Below are 18,044 nucleotides of genomic sequence, written 5' to 3' on the forward strand. Positions count from 1 at the left end.
AATCAAATAGTTGAAAGTCAAAGACAAAGAGAGCATCTTGAAACAGGAAGAGAAGAGCAAGTCATCACATACAATGATTCTCAAAAAATTATCAGCGGATTAGTGGCAAAAACCTTGCAGGCCAGAAGCCCGAGGATGATATATTTATTGTGCTGAAAACAAAACAAAGCAAAAATACCATCAACTGAGAATTCTATATCTATCAAAACTATTCTTAAAATGAGTGAGAAATTAAGATATTTCCAATAACTAAAAGTTAAGAGAGTTCATACACCAGAACCACCATACAAGAAATGCTGAAGAATTTCTTCAAGTTGACACTGAGATGCTAGTCAGAAAATTAAACTTATGTAAAATACAGTTTCCTGCTAAAACCTAATACATTGACAAATATAACGCTCTCTTTGTCTTTCACTTTCAACTGTTTGATTTTAATATATCTCAGTGTGGCTCTTTTTTGAGTTTATCCTACTTTATTTGCTGAACTTATTAGATTTGTATCTCCAGTTCTTTTCTTAAATTTGAGAGGTTTTTACCCATGCATTTTTCAGATAAACTGTTTGCTGCTTTCTCTCTTCTTTCTTCCCTCTACTCTTTTCTCTCATTTTTAATAGAAAATCTGTAAAAAATTAAATTGTTTCTATAAAGGACTCTTGTAATTTGTGCTTTGCTTACCTTGATGGGGTTCTATAAGTACACTGGGTTCTGTTTACTCTTCTTCTTCTTCTTTTTCTTTGTCTTTGTTTCTCTGAACAGATAATTGCAAATAATGTCTTCAGGCTTTCTGATTCTTTCTGCTGTCTGGTCAAGTCTGCTGTTAATCATCTCCAGTGAATGTATAGAGAGTTACATTTCTCTTCTCCGGAATTTTTATTTGTGCATTATTATTATTTCTATGTCTTTGTTGATATTCTCATTTTGTTTTATATGTTATTCTTTTAAAATTTTCCTTAGTTTTCTGTCTGTATGCTTCTTTAGTTATATGAGCATATTTAAGATTGTGTTTTAGAGGTCTTGTCTAGTAAGGCTAAGCTTTTTTTAGGAGGACAGTCAGTTCCTGGGAATTTATTAATTTTTTTGAATAAGCCATTTTTATCTGTTTCTTTGTATTTCTTGTAATCTTTTAATTTATTAATTTTTTTGAATAGGCCATTTTTATCTGTTTCTTTGTATTTCTTGTAATCTTTTGTTGACAATTGGGTGTTTTAAAAGCAGCTCCCTCTCCTAGAGTTTGCAAACTGACTGTCTGCAGAAAAATACCTTCAGTAATTACCCAGTGTGAATGCTTATGTTTTCTTCAGACTTCTTCTGTGCATGTGTTTTCTCTGGACCTGTATGTTTCCTCAATTTTTCACGTATATGTCTGTTTGAAATGTTTTAATTTTCCGAACACTCTCACCCCTGCTTCTTTTTAGAGGCTTCAAATGTATTACTGTATTCTTCTGCCTATAATCCTTTTGTTCCTATGTGTTCTCCTATCTGCATTTCCCTGTTTCTCATGCTCTACACTGCATTCTGTAATCTCCAACCTGATATTCGAATATGTCTTCATTCTCATCTGAGGTCAGAATGTTTTAAACGAGTTCCACTTTTACTTTTATTCTGAGAGATGAACTGGGTATTGGGCAGCTTCCTCCAAATTATGCTGTAACAAATTGGAAAGGAAATAGGACAAGGGAAGAAAAACACTATGAAATTTCCTACCATTTTGAGTGGTCCCCCCACCCTGCCCCACCTTGTTTGGGTGTTTGCTGCTTGGTTGCTGCAGATTCTTTACTTGTTCCTGGAGCTCCCACAAGACCATTTTCACCATTCTGTAGTTTACTTGGTGTTTCTATGGGGAAATAGCATCTAGAGCTTCTTAGTCCATTGTCTTATTGACAGCTGTTTACTTAGGTATTTTCTGAGCATGCATACTGCCCTGGATGCATGCCTGGATTTTTGATATACAGAGCTCTTCATAATCCTTTCGCCCCCAGGTTTTCCTCCCAAGCTTTCAGCATGTTTATTGCTTTCAAGGACTCTAATTTTTGCCTTATTCTGCAAGGCCCACATTGTTTTTTTAAGAAATACCTCTTCGTAGCTGCTTTGCTTTTCTGAGAAAGTTGTGAAAAAAGCAAACAAAAGCAAGTAATTTGGATCATTCCTTCAGGGAACCCATAAATTAGTTAGAACAGACAAATTCAATTTTTAGGGGAAGGTTTACCCTGCTCCCTCAGAAACCTGTATTAACATGGGAGCACAGGTGGTCGTTCTCAGAATTGCTCTTCTCTTTGAAAGAAGAATGGTGAGGTTGAAATAAAACATCACAAAACTCTGATATTTAAGTCTCCTTTTTTCTTGATTCAGCATTTGCTTGGGAAAGTCTATTTTAACCGTTTTATTTATTTATTTATATTTTTATTTTTATTATACTTTAAGTTCTAGGGTACATGTGCACAATGTGAAGGTTTGTTACATATGTATACATGTGCCATGTTGGTGTGCTGCACCCATCAACTCGTCAGCACCCATCAACTCGTCATTTACATCAGGTATAACTCCCAATGCCATCGCTCCCCCCATCCCCTATTTATTTATTTTTAATTTGTGTGTCAGTGTGCAAGTGGGGGCAGGATCTTGGATGCCTCTACAACATCATCTTCAATTATATCACTGCCATGTTTATTTTTAATAGAAATGATCTATTTTATGAGAACCACTCACATAAAATATTTTATGTCTTTTAAAAATAAATTTAATTTTAATCTTAAGGTTTTACATGCTTTATTAAAGAAAAACTTTTTTTTACCCAAAATGGGAGAAATCATTTTTTTCTAAACTTCAAAATATATAAAAAATGTAGGTTTCCATGTTACTCACAGTGATTCTCTCTACTTTATGTTCTTCTTACAAAGGCAGTGGTTCCCTCTTCTTTATTAATTACCTTCAAGTTATTAATTTGAAGTTGGCATCTGTCAGATTAAACTATTAGTAAGATTATATGCCCTAATGATGTGTTCTATGTACCCGGATTAAGTTTACCTCATTCAAGTTTATTATCTGTTTAGCTCTATCTCTTCATTATTTAGTATTGAATGTTTGCACGGCTGATATGAAACAATGAAAGAAAGCAGAGTTGAGTTGAGAGAATATAAAATAAAAAAATTGTTTTAGGTCTTCCTTAAAAATACCTTCTAGCTTTATTTGAATATATAAAACACCGAACTCAAATTATTTACCATTTTAATGTTTTTAATTACATTAAATAACAATTATTTTTATATAAAAATAGGGTTTAAAACAGTCCTCTTCCTCAGAAATGAGTCACACTCGTCGCAATTACTGAGAATCTACTTATTTCTGCACAGTGAAGGGGATTGAATCATTACTTATTTATTTTTTTGAGACAGGGTCTCATTCTGTCGCCCAGGCTGGAGTTCAGTGGCTCAATCTCGGCTCACTGCAACCTCCACTTCCTGGGTTCAAGCGATTCTCCCACCTCAGCCTCCCAGTAGCTGGGACTACGGGCACCTCCCACCATACCTGGCTAATTTTGTATTTTTTGGTAGAGATGGTGTTTCAACCATGTTGGCCAGGCTGGTCTCGAACTCCTGAGGTCAAGCAATCCGTCTGCCTCGGCCTCCCAAAGTGCTGGGATTACACGCAAGAGTCACCGCGCCCAGCTGATAGACTCATTTTTTAATCTTGTTTGCAGTGTTACAGATAGCTTAAATTACGCAAAAGCAAAGTATCACCATAGGCAGCTGTCTCTTTTAGCAAAAGTATATCTTATTAGAAAATATATACTATAAAGTACAACTTCAACTATCATTGGGCTCTCAATAATGTTTCTAGAGTAAATAAACATTCATCCAATTTTTATAAAAGAAAGAATTATTAAAAGCCACATTGATGTGGGTTATTAGAATGTCCATATACACAAGAACACACCTCTACTACATATGTGACCTAGATTCCTGATTTATCACTTGAAACTGTTTACTCAGGACAACATTCTGACCGCCGTTTGAGGCTCAGTGCTTCTACTGGGAATAGGCTTGAGATGAGTTGAGAGTGTATAAAATTAAAAAGTTGTTTTAGGGCCAGGTGCGGTGGTCTCAAAAAAAAAAAAAAAAGTTGTTTCAGGTCCTCCTAAAAAACACCTTTCCTTTTGCATAATTTCAGCACTTGTAGACTGACTTAACAAGTGCTGGACCTCAAACTGTTCATTCTTATTATACTGAATTACTCTGTTGCCTTTTACATTTGCATTTGTAACATTCTTTTGTGTATTTGTATATTTATACTCTACTTTCTGCTGAGAATGCATCCAAACATCTTGCAAAGGCACATATAATATAGCTGTGCTTCTGTGGAGGCTTGGTTCCAAGAACAGGTGTTCCAAAAGACAAATAGTGGAAGCTTCCCACCTCTTAAGCTCTGGGTCCAGAAACTGACACAGCAGCATCCCACTGAATTCTCTTGTTTGGGCCGTCTTCGTTTGCCACACTAAACTTTTAAGAAGAAAAGACTGACCTGGACTCATATAACCTCACTCTCCTCCTCCATCATCTCAGCAAAACAGAGGAGCTACAGTTGGCTGCTTTACAATGATGGGCCCTTCCTCCAGCCTTGGACCACAGAAACCCTTTGGACTTTATGCTGTTACATTTTAAAATTGCTTCCCTTTGAGTTCCTTGTATTTCTTTACAAAATCTATCTCCTGCTCACCTAAAATTGATGGTCTCAGTGTCACTTAATAAGATTAAATTGTGAAAATAAGATGTTATAGTTGTAGTGAGAGAGGGTGGTATGAAATGCATTATGCCGTTTCTTCTAGGGAGTTGCTGGGCCTTATCAGCCGCAAGCTGATTATGAATTTTAAATAGGCTTCTAAATGAGAACATTCCTCATTACACATTTACAGGTACATGTTCTTTTATGTTTTTTTTCCAGTTTTATTGAGGTATAAATCACAAATTGCATATTTTGTCTATCCAAGATGTAGAGCATAATTATTTGATTCACATATATATTATACACTGATTACCACAATTAATTTTATTAACATTTTCATTGCTACACATAATTACTATAGTGTATGGGAGGGTGGTTAAGGAATATTTAAGGACTACTCTTAGTATTACTAACTGGAGTTGCCATTGTGCATATTAGATCCCCGCACTTACTCATCTTAAAACTAAAAGTTTGAGCCCTTTCACTAACATCTTCCCATTTCCTCTAATCCCCAGCTCCCGGCAACCACCATTGTACTCTGCTTCTGTGAGCTCACCTGTTAAAGATTTTACATATCCTGGCTAACACGGTGAAATCCCGTCTCTACTAAAAAATACAAAAAAACTAGCCGGGCGAGGTGGCGGGCGCCTGTAGTCCCAGCACTCCGGAGGCTGAGGCAGGAGAATGGCGTAAACCCGGGAGGCGGAGCTTACAGTGAGCTGAGATTCGGCCACTGCACTCCAGCCTGGGAGACAGAGCGAGACTCTGTCTCAAAAAAAAAAAAAAAAAAAGATTTTACATATGATTAATATTATAGAGCAGTTGTCTTTCTGTGTCTTATTTATTTTACTTAACAATTTTTTTTCAGGATTATCCACATTATTACAAATGGCAGGATTTTATTTTTAATAGCTAAATAATATTCGTGTGTGTGTGTGTGTATTCTTTATTCATTTGTGGACATTTCGTTTATTTCCATATCTTGGTTATTATGAATAATAATGCTTCAATAAACATGGCAGTGAAGATTCTCTTGGGAATACTGATTTTAGTTTTTATTAATATATACCCAGAAGAGGCATTGCTGGATTAAATGGTGATTCTATTTTAATTTTTTGAGGAACCTTCCTATAGTTTTCCACTAATTTACTTTCCTAGTATACAGGGTTTCATGTCCTTCACATCCTTGCTAACATTTATCTTTTGTCTTACAGATACTGGCCATTCTAACTGGAGTTAGGTGATATCTCACTGGGGTTTTGACTTGCATTTTCTGATGATTAATGAGGTTTAGCAATTTTTCACATACATGTGTGTCTTTATGCAAAAATGGTTATTCAGATCCTTGGCCCATTTTTAAAAATTGGGTTGTTTTCTTGCTATTGAGTTGCATGTGTTCTTTACATATTTTGGATATTAACTCCTTATCAGATGTATGATTTATAAATATTTTCTACCATGCCATAAATTGTCTCTTCACTTTATTAATTGTTTTATGCTATTCAGAAGCTTTTTAGCTTGATGTAATCCCATTTCTGTATTTTTTGCATTTGCTGCCTGTGCTTTTGAGGTTATATCCAAAAGTAATTGCCCAGAACAATGTCATGGAACTTTTTTCCTGTGTTTTCTTCTAGGAATTTTATGACTTCGGGTTTTACATTTAAGTCTTTAATCCATTTCAAGTAAATGTTCATCTATGGTGTAATATATGTCCAATTTTATCGTTCTGCATGTGGTTATCCAGTTTTCCCAACACAATTTGTTAAAGGGACTGTCTTTTTTCCATCGTATATTTATCAAAGATTAGTTGACTTATATGTGTGACTTATATCTGGCCCTCCACTCTCTTCCATTGGTCTATGTGTCTGTTTTTATCATTGGAGAATACTGTTTTTATTACTATTGCTTTGCAGTATAATTTAAAATTCAAGCAGTATGATGCCTCCAGCTTTGTTCTTTTTGTCCAAGAATAAATTGGCTCTTGGGATCTTTTGTGGTTCTATATGAGTTTTAAGATTTTTTTCCTATTTCTATTAAAAATGCCATTGCAATTTTGAAAGAAATTGCATTGAACTTGTATATTGCTTTGAGTATTATGAACATTTTAACAATATTAATTTTCTAATTCATCACCATTCAATTTACAAATACAATTTAACCAAAAGCAAAAATGGACAATATTAGTGGATTTTCAAGTATAAAAACTATTAAAATCTCATCTATTGACTAGGGGCAAAGAAAGCGTGTTAAAATTCTTGTATTATAACCATGAATTTCAGGAGATTAGATAAATGTCCAGTAGTTTCTGCTTTAATATAGAGAATGTCTATTAACATTTTTTGTTCTTAAGAAAAAAGTTTTACATATGTAAGACAGAAGTTTATTTACTAGAAGTCCATTATAAGATATTGCAATAAGCTTAAAAAGCAATTGTTCAACATACAATAAGTTGATTTTTGAAATCCTAGGTTTACAAGACCCAGATAATCAAAAGAGGCAGGGGCTTTTCTAATAAGATGTGGAAGATCAAGCTGATTTGGATATTTAATGTAGGGCCTAGGAACTTTAGGCAGTGACTGCTGTGGGAAGTCTGCCTTTGTCTAGAAGGGAGGCAAATGGGTTCATTGCACCAAGGCTATAATCATTACCATTTTTTTTTCTAAAATCCTGAAAATTTTCTTATAAAAACCAGGTTCTTAAAATTTACTTAATGGGAAAAAAAGAATCTTGAGAGGGACTAAGAACTAATGATTTTGTCTCTAAAAATAAGTCCCACTTTTGAATGTGGCAGCCTGGGAGGAGACAGATCTGCTCACACATGCTTGGAGCAACAGGCTTGAGCAACAGGATCACAAGCCCGCCCCTTCCCCACTGGGCCCCAGCCACAGGGTTTTCTGTCACAATTCTGGGAACCTTCCCAAGTCAGAGTCGCAGCATGATGGGCACACTGAAGCCATCACTTCACATCAGATCCAAAGGCATATCAGTTCTCTCTGCGGCACTCAGAAAGATGACATAATGCATTTGCTGAGAGCTCACATGTCTGTTGAAAGATGATCCATCAGGGTAAAAACTAGGACAATAAAATTCTACAGAAGCGTTCTGCATCTCCGGGTACTTAGGGATTAAAGGAAACACTGGGAAATGGGAAACGGGAAATGGGAAAAATAATAGTCAAATAAAGAGAACCAAACAAATAATCGTCTTTTTCTGTCACAGGCTCTTCATGCTGGGAATTCTCAGTAATAGTCAAGCTGAAGTTCAAATATGAGCTGTCAAGCCAACATGGGGTATCTGTGATTTAGGCCAGTGCTGTATTCAAAGCACGGCCTGTAGACCAGCAGGACCAACATCATGTGGAAGCATATTAGAGATGCAGATTCTTGGGTCCCATCCCAGACCTACTGAATCAGAACCTGTGGGAGTGGGGTCCAGCAGTCTGTGTCTTACCAGCTCTCCAGATGATTCTTAAGCACTCTATGGTTTGAGAAGCCCCACTTTAAACTGTGGATAAAAGAAAAATAATAACATAGAAAGACATTTGGTTTACTAAGGCTTAACTCTAAAAACTACATACTAAAATGAAGCATATTTCGTGTGTCATTTAGGCATTTAGATAATAGCCCAGAGTTTGATAGGAGTTGAATAAATGGTAATCAATGAAACAACAGATTTCACAGATCAGTTACTAAAATATTTGTTCCCTAGTTACTGATGGCATAGTCTAGATTTTAGAAAATGCTGACAAAGGTTGTATCTGGGGTGTTAAATATCAGATAGTCCAAGGAAGAAGTTGGGCAGAGTGCTGGGCTAGCAAGCCGTGGCTCCTGCTTCAGAGATGAAGGAGTACCTGGCCCCAGCACAGAGGCCTACCCCTGGCAGTGAGAGGCAGCAGAACCAGATGGTTCATGGCGATTGGAGGGAAAGAATCAGGTAAGTGTAGAGAATAACACTAAACATTCAGATATAAGAGGACAACTGCAGATGATGAACAGAAAGCAGAACCACAAAATCAGAAGTTGAAAATCTAACTTGTTGCAATTTGTTCCTATTTTTAAGTAGGCCAACCAACACCAAGGCAACAAAGAATACAAGGATTTGAGGGTCTGACTTCATTAGGTGTTGGTTCCTAGTTTGAGTTGAGCCAGGCCAGGCCTGGTAGTGTACAGAACCAGACAAGCAGTACATGGGCTGAATGGAGATTAGATGTGGTGATGCAGATCAAAGGCAATGTTCAAAATTGTTAAGCATGCTGTTGGCCTGTCCAAACCAGGAAAACTGCTATTCCCACAACAGTGATGAATAAGTACCAACACCAGCTGAATCAGAATTCTACAGCTTTAGTTTGGCAGTAGTATTCTCCTGAATCACAATGGTAGACCTTGGCCTCAAGCAGAGGTCCTCCTTCCTACCAAGACCTACACAGAGCTCTGCTTTAGAGCAGGTGTTCTCAATCTCCGGAACTTTTACTACATAATGGTGTCCAGGCTCAGGCCCAGATCACTTATGTAGTTAAATGTGGGGTCTAGATTTTTTAGTATTTTTTTTAAATTTCAACTTTTTTGTTTTGTTTTGTTGTTTGAGACGGAGTCTCGCTCTGTCGCCTAGGCTGGAGTGCAGTGGCGCGATCTCAGCTCACTGCAAGCTCCGCCTCCTGGGTTCATGCTATTCTCCTGCCTCAGCCTCCCAAGTAGCTGGGACTACAGGTGCCTGCCACTATGCCTGGCTAATTTTTTGCATTTTTAGTAGAGACGGGGTTTCACCATGTTAGCCAGGATGGTCTCGATCTCCTGACCTCATCATACGCCCGCCTCAGCCTCCCAAAGTGAAAATTTCAACTTTTATGTTAGATACGGGAGATATTGCATAATGCTGAGGTTTGGGGTATGAATTCCATCACCCAGGTAGTGAACATAGAACCTGAAAGGTAGTATTTCAACCCATCGCCCCTCCCTCTTTCACTGCTGTGGGAGTCTGCAGTGTCTATTGTTTCTGTATTGAAGTCCATGTGTGGTCAATGTTTAGCTTCCACTTAGAAGTGAGAACATGCGGTATTTGGTTTTTGGTTACTACATTAATTTTCTTAGGATTATGGCCTCCAGGTGAATTCATGTTGCTGCAAAAGACATGATTTCATTCTTTTTATGGCTGCATAGTATTGGATGGTATAGATGTACCACATTTTCTTTATCCAGTTTACCATTCATAGGCACCTGGGTTGATTTCATGTCTTTGATACTGTGAATAGTGTCGTGATTCAGTGATGAACATACCTATGTGTTTTTGATAGAGGGAGTTATTTTTCTTTGGGTTTTTTTTTTTGGATTCTTGGGTCGAATGGTAGTTCCGTTTTAAATTCTTTGAGAAATCTCCAGACTGCTTTCCACAGTGTCTGGTCTAATTTACATTTCCACCAACAGTGTATTAAGCATTCCCTTTTCTCCACAGTCTCATCAGCACCTTTTGTACTTTGACTTTTTAATTATAGCCATTCTAATGGGTGTGAGATGGTTCTCATTGTGGTTTGGATTTGCATTTCTCCGATGATTAGTGATGTTGAGCATTTTTTCATGTTGTTCACCACTTTTATGCCTTCCTTTGAAAAATGTCTGTTCTTGTCCTTTGCCAATTTTTAAGCGGATTTTTTTTTTTTTTTTTGCTTGTTGATTAAGCTCCCTGTAGATTTTAGATTTTAGGTCTTTGTCAGATGCATAGTTTGTGAATATCTTTTTCATTCTGTAGGTTGTCTGTTTACTCTGTTGACAGCTTATTTTGCTGTGCAGAAGCTCTTTAATTTAATTAGGTCCCACTTGTCTATTTTTGGTTTTGTTGCAATTGCTTTTGGGGACTTAGCCATAAATTCTTTGCCAAGGCTGATGTCGAGAAGAGTATTTTCTAGGTTGTCTTACAGGATTTTTATAGTTTGAAGTCTTACGTTAAAATCTTTTATCTATTTTGAGTTAATTTTTGTACATGGTGAGAGGTAAGGTTCTAGCTGTAGCCTATGGCTAGCCAGCTATCTCAGCACCATTTCTTGAATAGGGCGCCCTTTCTCCATTGCTTGTTTTTGTTGGCCTTGTTGAAGATCAGATGGTTGTTGGTGTGTGGCTTTGTTTCTGAGCTTACTCTCTGTTCCATTGGTCTATGTGTCTGTTTTTGTACCTGTCATATGCTCTTTTGGTTAATGTAGCTTTATAGTATAGTTTGAAGTCAGGCAGTATGATACCCCCAATTTTGTTCTTTTGCTTTGGATGGCTTTGGCTATTTGGGCTCTTTTAGTTCCATATGAAATTTAGAATAGATTTGTTTCCTAATTGTGTGAAGAATGACATTGATAGTTTGATAAGAATCATTGAATCTATAAATTGCTATGGACAGCATGGCTGTTTTACAATATTGATTCTTCCAATCCATGAGCATGGAATTTTTAAAATTTATTTGTGTCATATCTGATTTCTTTCATTTAAAGCAGAAATTAAAAATCATTGAAAAATAAGGACAAAACTTAACCCAAATCCCAAAGATGCAGCCAAAGCAGTATTAAGAAGAAAGTTTATAGCCCCAAATGCCTTCATCAAGAAGTCAGAAATGTCTCAAATGAACCCTCTAACTGTGAACCTAAAGGAACTAGAAAAAAGAGAACAAACCAATCCCAAAGCTAGCAGAAGAAAAGAAATAACTAAAACTAGAGAAAAGATTAATGAAACTAAGATGCAAAAATCCATACATAAGATCAATAACATAATGACCTCAGAAATAAAGCCCCACCTCAAAAAACTTATAGGTCAGTAGGCATATTAATAAAGAAAAAGAAAGAGAAGATTCACATAAGCATAATCAGAAATTACAAAGGTAATAGTACAACTGATCTCACAGAAATACAAAAGATTTTCAGACTACTATGAACAACTCTATGTACTCAAGTTAGAAAATCTAGAGGAAGTGGAAAAAATTCTGGAAGCACACAATCTGCCAAGATTGAATGAGGAAGAGATTGAAGCCCCAAGTAGACCAATAACAAGCTCCAGAGTTGAATAAGAAATAAGGAAACTACCAATTAAAAAAAGTCCCGGACCAGATGAATTCACAGCTGAATTCTACCAGACATACAAAGAAGATTGGATACCAAATCTACTGAAACTATTCCAAAAAATTGAGGATGAGGAGCTCCTCCCTAACTCATTCTATGGAAACAGCATCAGCCTGATGACTTAATGAAATCCAGTAGACATAATGAAAAAAGAAAAAGAAAACTTCAGGCCAATATCTCTGATGCACATAGGTGCAAAAATCCTCAACAAAGTTTTTGCAAACTGAATCATGCAGCACATAAAAAAATTAGTCCACCACAATCAAGTAGGCTTTATTCCTTGGATGCAAGAATGGTTCAACATAGAGAAATCAACAAATGTGATTCACCACATAAAAAGTGGTAAAAACAAAAATCATATGATCATCTCAATAGATGCAGAAAAAGCTTTTGATAAAATCCAACATCCCTTCATGTTAAAAACTCTCAACAGACTAGGCATTGAAAAAAAGAAGAGTCATTTATGACAAACCCACAGCCAACATTATATTGAATAGGCAAAAGCTGGAACTACTCCTCTTGAGACTGCAACAAGACAAGGACACCCACTGTCCCACTGTCACACTCCTATTCAATATAGTAGTAGAAGTCCTAACCAGAGCAATCAGTCAAGAAAAAAGAATAAAAAGCATCCAAGTAGGAAAAGAAATCAAACTATCTCTCTTCACTGATAGTGATTCTATACCTAGAAACATTTAAAGACTGCTAAAAAATCTCCGATAATTTTTTAAAGAAAGCTCACAAATGATTCTAACACTCAGTCATCATTGAGAATCACTGTCTCAGAGCAGTAGTTCTCAAAGTGTAGTCAAGAAACAGCAACATAGACATCATTTGGGAACCTGTTAGAGATGTAGATTTTTGGTCCCTGCCATAGGTCTATAAGATCATAATTTTGGAAGCAGAAAATATCAATCTGATGATGCCTACACATCCTGTTTGAGAACCACTGACTTTAGAGAAAAAAACACTAAAAATGACGTAAAATGAAAGTGAAAGGAAATTATAAGGGTGTGGAAGATGTGGGACAGATTTATACTTTAAACCTGAATTGAGCAAATTATGTTAGGCTGCTGTGTCACCAAAATGGGTCATGAAATTCTCAGTTCTAAAACAGATGCAATAAATGTTTTTTGAACAACAACAAATGGCCATAGTCATCTGCGTGCCGAGATTAAGATATAATGAAAACAATTGTATATTTTATAATGTCAAAGATACATACTTAGGTGAAGGATTGATTGGTTTAAAAAAGCACAGTGAAAATATCCAGGGGACAAGCATAGAAGGGAGCTAATGAATCCTCAGCAGAATCTCAATATGTACCATTTCAACTGAATCAAATTGATGAGGAAATTTTTAGCAGTCTCTAAGTAAGATGCAATACATCATTTCCTTTAGTCCTAGCATTCTTCCTATTAATGTTACTTTACAGATAAAGAAATCAGGGCTTAAATAAGGTTAAGTAACTTGCAGAGCTACCATTCCAAATCAGTCCATTAGGATCTCATACCCTCTTCTACCTTGGACTAGAACAGGAAGAATGCTGCTGCTCCCAAGTCTTCTCAGTTTATAATTTTTCTTTTTCTTATTGCTGCTGAACAAGTGAATCAGTTTATACTTTTAGGTTCTAGTTCCTGAAATGGATAAGGGTTCATTAAGAGCTGCTAAATGCCAGCGTGTCCACCCAATCGTATGCCAGGAGAATTTACCATTCCTATTTTGAAATGTAGGTTTTATTATTCAGGTTTGGTGTGGTCAATAGATTAGGAGACAGTTGTCATTCGGAAGATAGGTACTCACAGTTGCCCACAGGAGGGACATGCAGCTTCATGTAGGGTCACATGAAGGAAACACCAGAGTAGGTCAGGATATGGAGAAAAGAGAGAGAAAGCCAGGATTTATAGTCTTTATTGTTGTTTTTGTGGCAAAGAGTGGGAGAGGCAGGGTAAGAAAGCTGAGCAGGCTTAGAATTGGATAGTTTGAATAATTTGGCAAACTCTGGGCTACAGGGTTGATCCCTAGTTGTCCAGAACCTAGACCTGGGCAGAGGAATAGTGTCACAGACTGCAGGAAACTGATAAAAAGAGGTGGATATGATATGGTCTTGTGACTGATTTTACTTGTAAAAAAAATTCTTGCAAGCAAATTGTTTGCTATCTTTGGGAATTAGGTAACTCTTGAGGAGGCATTTCTTCCCCTAGTCCAACAAGGCCCCAAGATGTCAAAGCATCATAAAATACAGAAAAAAATTAAAACATGATTAATACAATCCCCTACTCTGTTTGTGGACCACTATAATGTATTCTACTGTGGAAAGTTAATAAATATATCAACAGCTCTACATGTTCCAAACTGTATCTGTCTAGTTTTGAAAACGTGAGCATGCAAGATCAGCCTTGCATCCCCAAGGCCTAATACTGTGATATACATAGTAACTGCTTGATAATTGTCTGACGAAATTTCTCAGGAAATTCCTTCTTCAGTTTCTAATTTTTAAAATTTTGTTCAACAATTACTTATTGAGCATCTAATACATACCATATTAACTGAGGATTTCATGGCTCCTTAAGTATGGCCATATATTATGTCAACTTCCCAGACATAATACACAAGCAAAACACAAGCAGAAAAACTAAATTATCAAATATGGTTGCACTCACATTGCTGATTTAAAAATTGAGATTTAGGACTGGGCACGGTGGCTCACACCTGTAATCCCAGCACTTTGGGAGAGTGAGGTGGGTGGACCACAAGGTCAGGAGATCAAGATCATTCTGGCTAACATGGTGAAACCCCGTCTCTACTAAAAATACAAAAAAATTAGCCAGGCATTGTAGCACGCGCCTGTAGTCCCAGCTACTCGGGAGGCTGAGGCAGGAGAATCGCTTGAACCCAGGAGGTGGAGGTTGCAATAAGCCAAGACCGCACCACTGCACGCCAGCCCGGGTGACAGAGTGAGATTCTGCCTGCAAACAAACAAACAAACAAACAAACAAAATTTGAGGTTTAGATAAGGAAGAATTAATAATTCTGTTTGGCTACTTTTTTGGAAGGGAATGAGGGTCTCATTGTATTGCTGAGACTGACTTTGAACTCCTAGGCTCAAATGATCCTCCTATCTCAGTTTCCAAAGTAGCTGGGACTACAGGTGTACACCATCATGCCCAGCTACTTTTAACTTCTAACCTAACTTAATTTTTCCTGGCTTTTCTGCTACATGTTTATTTTACATAAGTTGGTGTCTAATTAGAAATTTATTGTCCTGTGATTAGAAATAGAATTCTGGGAGTAATGGTGCTGACTGTCTTGGAATTGCTGTCCGGACACAAAATCAAACCTGCCTGTCTAAGAACAAACCGAGGAAAAGAACTGATTCCCATATTCCACACCTATAGCAGCAGACAGGTGATCACTCCCATATGTAATTCAAGCAATGGAAAACATAGTGAGGAGTCCAATAATTCAATAGGGAGATAGAGAATTAATTAAAACACATCCATTATTGTTCAGAATTGAGTAATAATGGGCCAATGCACTGCGATCAATGCTCTTCCATAAATTTTGCACCTTTCTTTCTAGCGGAGTCATCTAATTAGAGAAGCCATTTAATTCTGTGTTTCAGCTGAAGCTTTGGGTGTCAATAAGTGCTCTGCTATCCAATGTAATAATGAGTGCCATAACATTATTATTTACTTCCTAGATTCCGGGTATACACAGACCAGTACATTTATGGCTACTCTAGACAGTGCTTTTGTATTAGTTTTACATTGGTTACTGATGGCAAGTCAATCTTTATTTAACACAAAAAATACGAAGAAAGACATACGAGGAGTATCATTAATGACCATTTTGAAGAATTCATTTACAGAGAAGAAGTTCAAAAGTCTTGTTTAATTAGAAAGATCAAAGTAGGTCAATTTTGCAGGCCAAGTCATGCCAGCAAGCCTCCCTCTCAGACAAAACACAGTTTCCAAATTCAAAATTTGTATTTCAAGTGTACCTGATAAGATGGCTTTTTATTCTTTTTAAAAGCTTGATATTTAGGGTTTGGTCCAAAATGGCTTACTAGAAGCAGCTAGTGTGTAGCGATCTCATGAAGAGGAAACATAATGGTGAGTAAATACTAGCTCTTTAAGGGGATCGTCTGAGACCGTGTCAGGATTTACCAAGGAAGCAAGGCACCCACAGAGACCAGAAAGGACTGAAGCTGGGCAGCCACCCACCCAGGACTAGTGTGCACCCAAAAGGTGAGTGAGGGAGAGTCCCCAGGGGATTCACATTTCCAACAGGGACCTTTGCAACCCTGGCCATGGCGGAATCCCCATAGCTCCAGCCCCGGGCCTCTAGACCAACACAGAGAGCTGCTGGGAGTCTTTGCAGAGGGGCTGCTCAAGCCCACATGGAGCCCCACAGGTCCTGGATCACTGAGCAGCCCAGTTCAGTGCAATATTCCTGCTAGAGGCTGCAGCCATAGTGTCGTCAGAAGGCTATGCTCCTCCTCCACAGGCGAAGTTCCCATCAGGGCTTCCAGCACAGCAACTCCACCCCAGCCTGAACTCTTCAGACAGGCACAGCTCTGCCCTTCTCTTGCAACCACTCAGGTTGTAAACCATGTGACTCCCCCCACCCACTCTCACTGCTCTAAGCCAGGCATGCCTCAGCTTGGGCTTCCAGTGCAGGAACCTTGCCCCCACCTGAACACCATGGTGGATCTTGGCTCTGCTTTCATCAGGGGAAAACTCCCAGTGGTAACAGAATATGCTTGGCACCTTTGCATGCCTGCAGCTGTGAAGTTCAGCATTATTTGGCTGGGAGGGAAGTGCAAGTGTGCTGTGTGCCCAGCAGCTGCCAGTCTCCGTTGCCCCAGCTGAGGGGTCCTGACCTCTCCAGTGAAAGGCTCACAGCATAGCACTCTTGTCCCCACTGAACAGTTCACCTATGGCCCACAGCCCTTATGAAAACCCAACTCTGACATGTCTGTAATATTCCCTCAGGCTCTCGCCACTGAAGCATTCCACCTGCCCTGCCTAAGAGTTTGCCTGGTGACCTAGGGACCAGCCCACTCCATCACAGCCAGCACCTGAATTCTGGACTATCTTGACTCTGGTCCTGCCCCTTAGGAGTCACACATGCTGTCCAGTAGGCCATCTAGGGGCTTGGGAGCTGGGGAACTACCTACTCTGTTCCAACTTTTCTGGCTCCTGACCACTTCCCCCAGGGCCTAAGCTCAGGCTGATCCAACCAGCTGACAACACCATGACCAACACCCACTCACATGGGCCCCAAAGTGGCACCACCACAACAAATATGTACATGCACAAGCCCAAAGGTGGTGTCTCCTGTTTACAGGAAGCATCAGTACTGCCACGTCAGAGAGCAGGTGAGTCTTAAAGCTGTCTGTATCAGATTGAGTGACAAGGTTATGACCTGAAAGTGCTCCCATGGAGAGTTGCAAAACAAGCGTTCCCCCATGGCTCTCAACCACATTGCAGTCTGGAGATAGACTAGAGTGTGCATCTGAACTAGGAGTCATAAGTCCTGAAACAGAGGTGTGATAAGGAAACAAATCACATTTCTGCCTATTTAGGAGAAAGAGCCAGTACAGCCCCCTCACCTCCCAGCAGAGACCTCAACACACTTCACCAGGGGCTCCTCCCAGCCACCCCTATTACTACTGGTGCCTGCACTCATCATTGGGATATTTGTGGGCAAGCCAGGGCCTCCAGCTCTGCTCAGTGGTGTCCCACCAACCCTGCAGAAGAGGACCGGACAGCCCACTGTAGAGGCCTTGCATGATTTCTGAAAATTATGTATGTAATTACTATTTTTACTCCTTTATTAGTAAGTTGTTTTCCGCCTGTAGCTTTTTTGAAATTTTCTGTGTATATGATTTAATTTGAATGTAATACAGGTAGGCTTAAAGGTTTTGGTCTTTAATTTGATTGGTGTTTTCTGAGCTTCCTTGATCTGTTTGCTATTTTATACTTGTTATTAATTTTGGGAAAGTCATTCTGGTTTCAAATATATATTTTTTTGTGTTTCTTCATCTCTCCTCTCTCTCTCTCAATCTTTCCACTATTCATATGTTACAATTTTTTAATTTTCCAACAGTTTTTAGACACTCCAGTCTATTTTTTTCTAATTTTTTTCCTCGTTGTTGTTTGGTGTGAGAAATTTCTATTGAGTTCTTCAAGCTTAGTAATTCTTTTTGATGTTGCTGTTTTCTCCAGTC

The sequence above is a fragment of the Trachypithecus francoisi genome, unplaced genomic scaffold (assembly GCF_009764315.1).
Source record: "Trachypithecus francoisi isolate TF-2019V2 unplaced genomic scaffold, Tfra_2.0 Lachesis_group6, whole genome shotgun sequence".
Taxonomy (NCBI): domain Eukaryota; kingdom Metazoa; phylum Chordata; class Mammalia; order Primates; family Cercopithecidae; genus Trachypithecus; species Trachypithecus francoisi.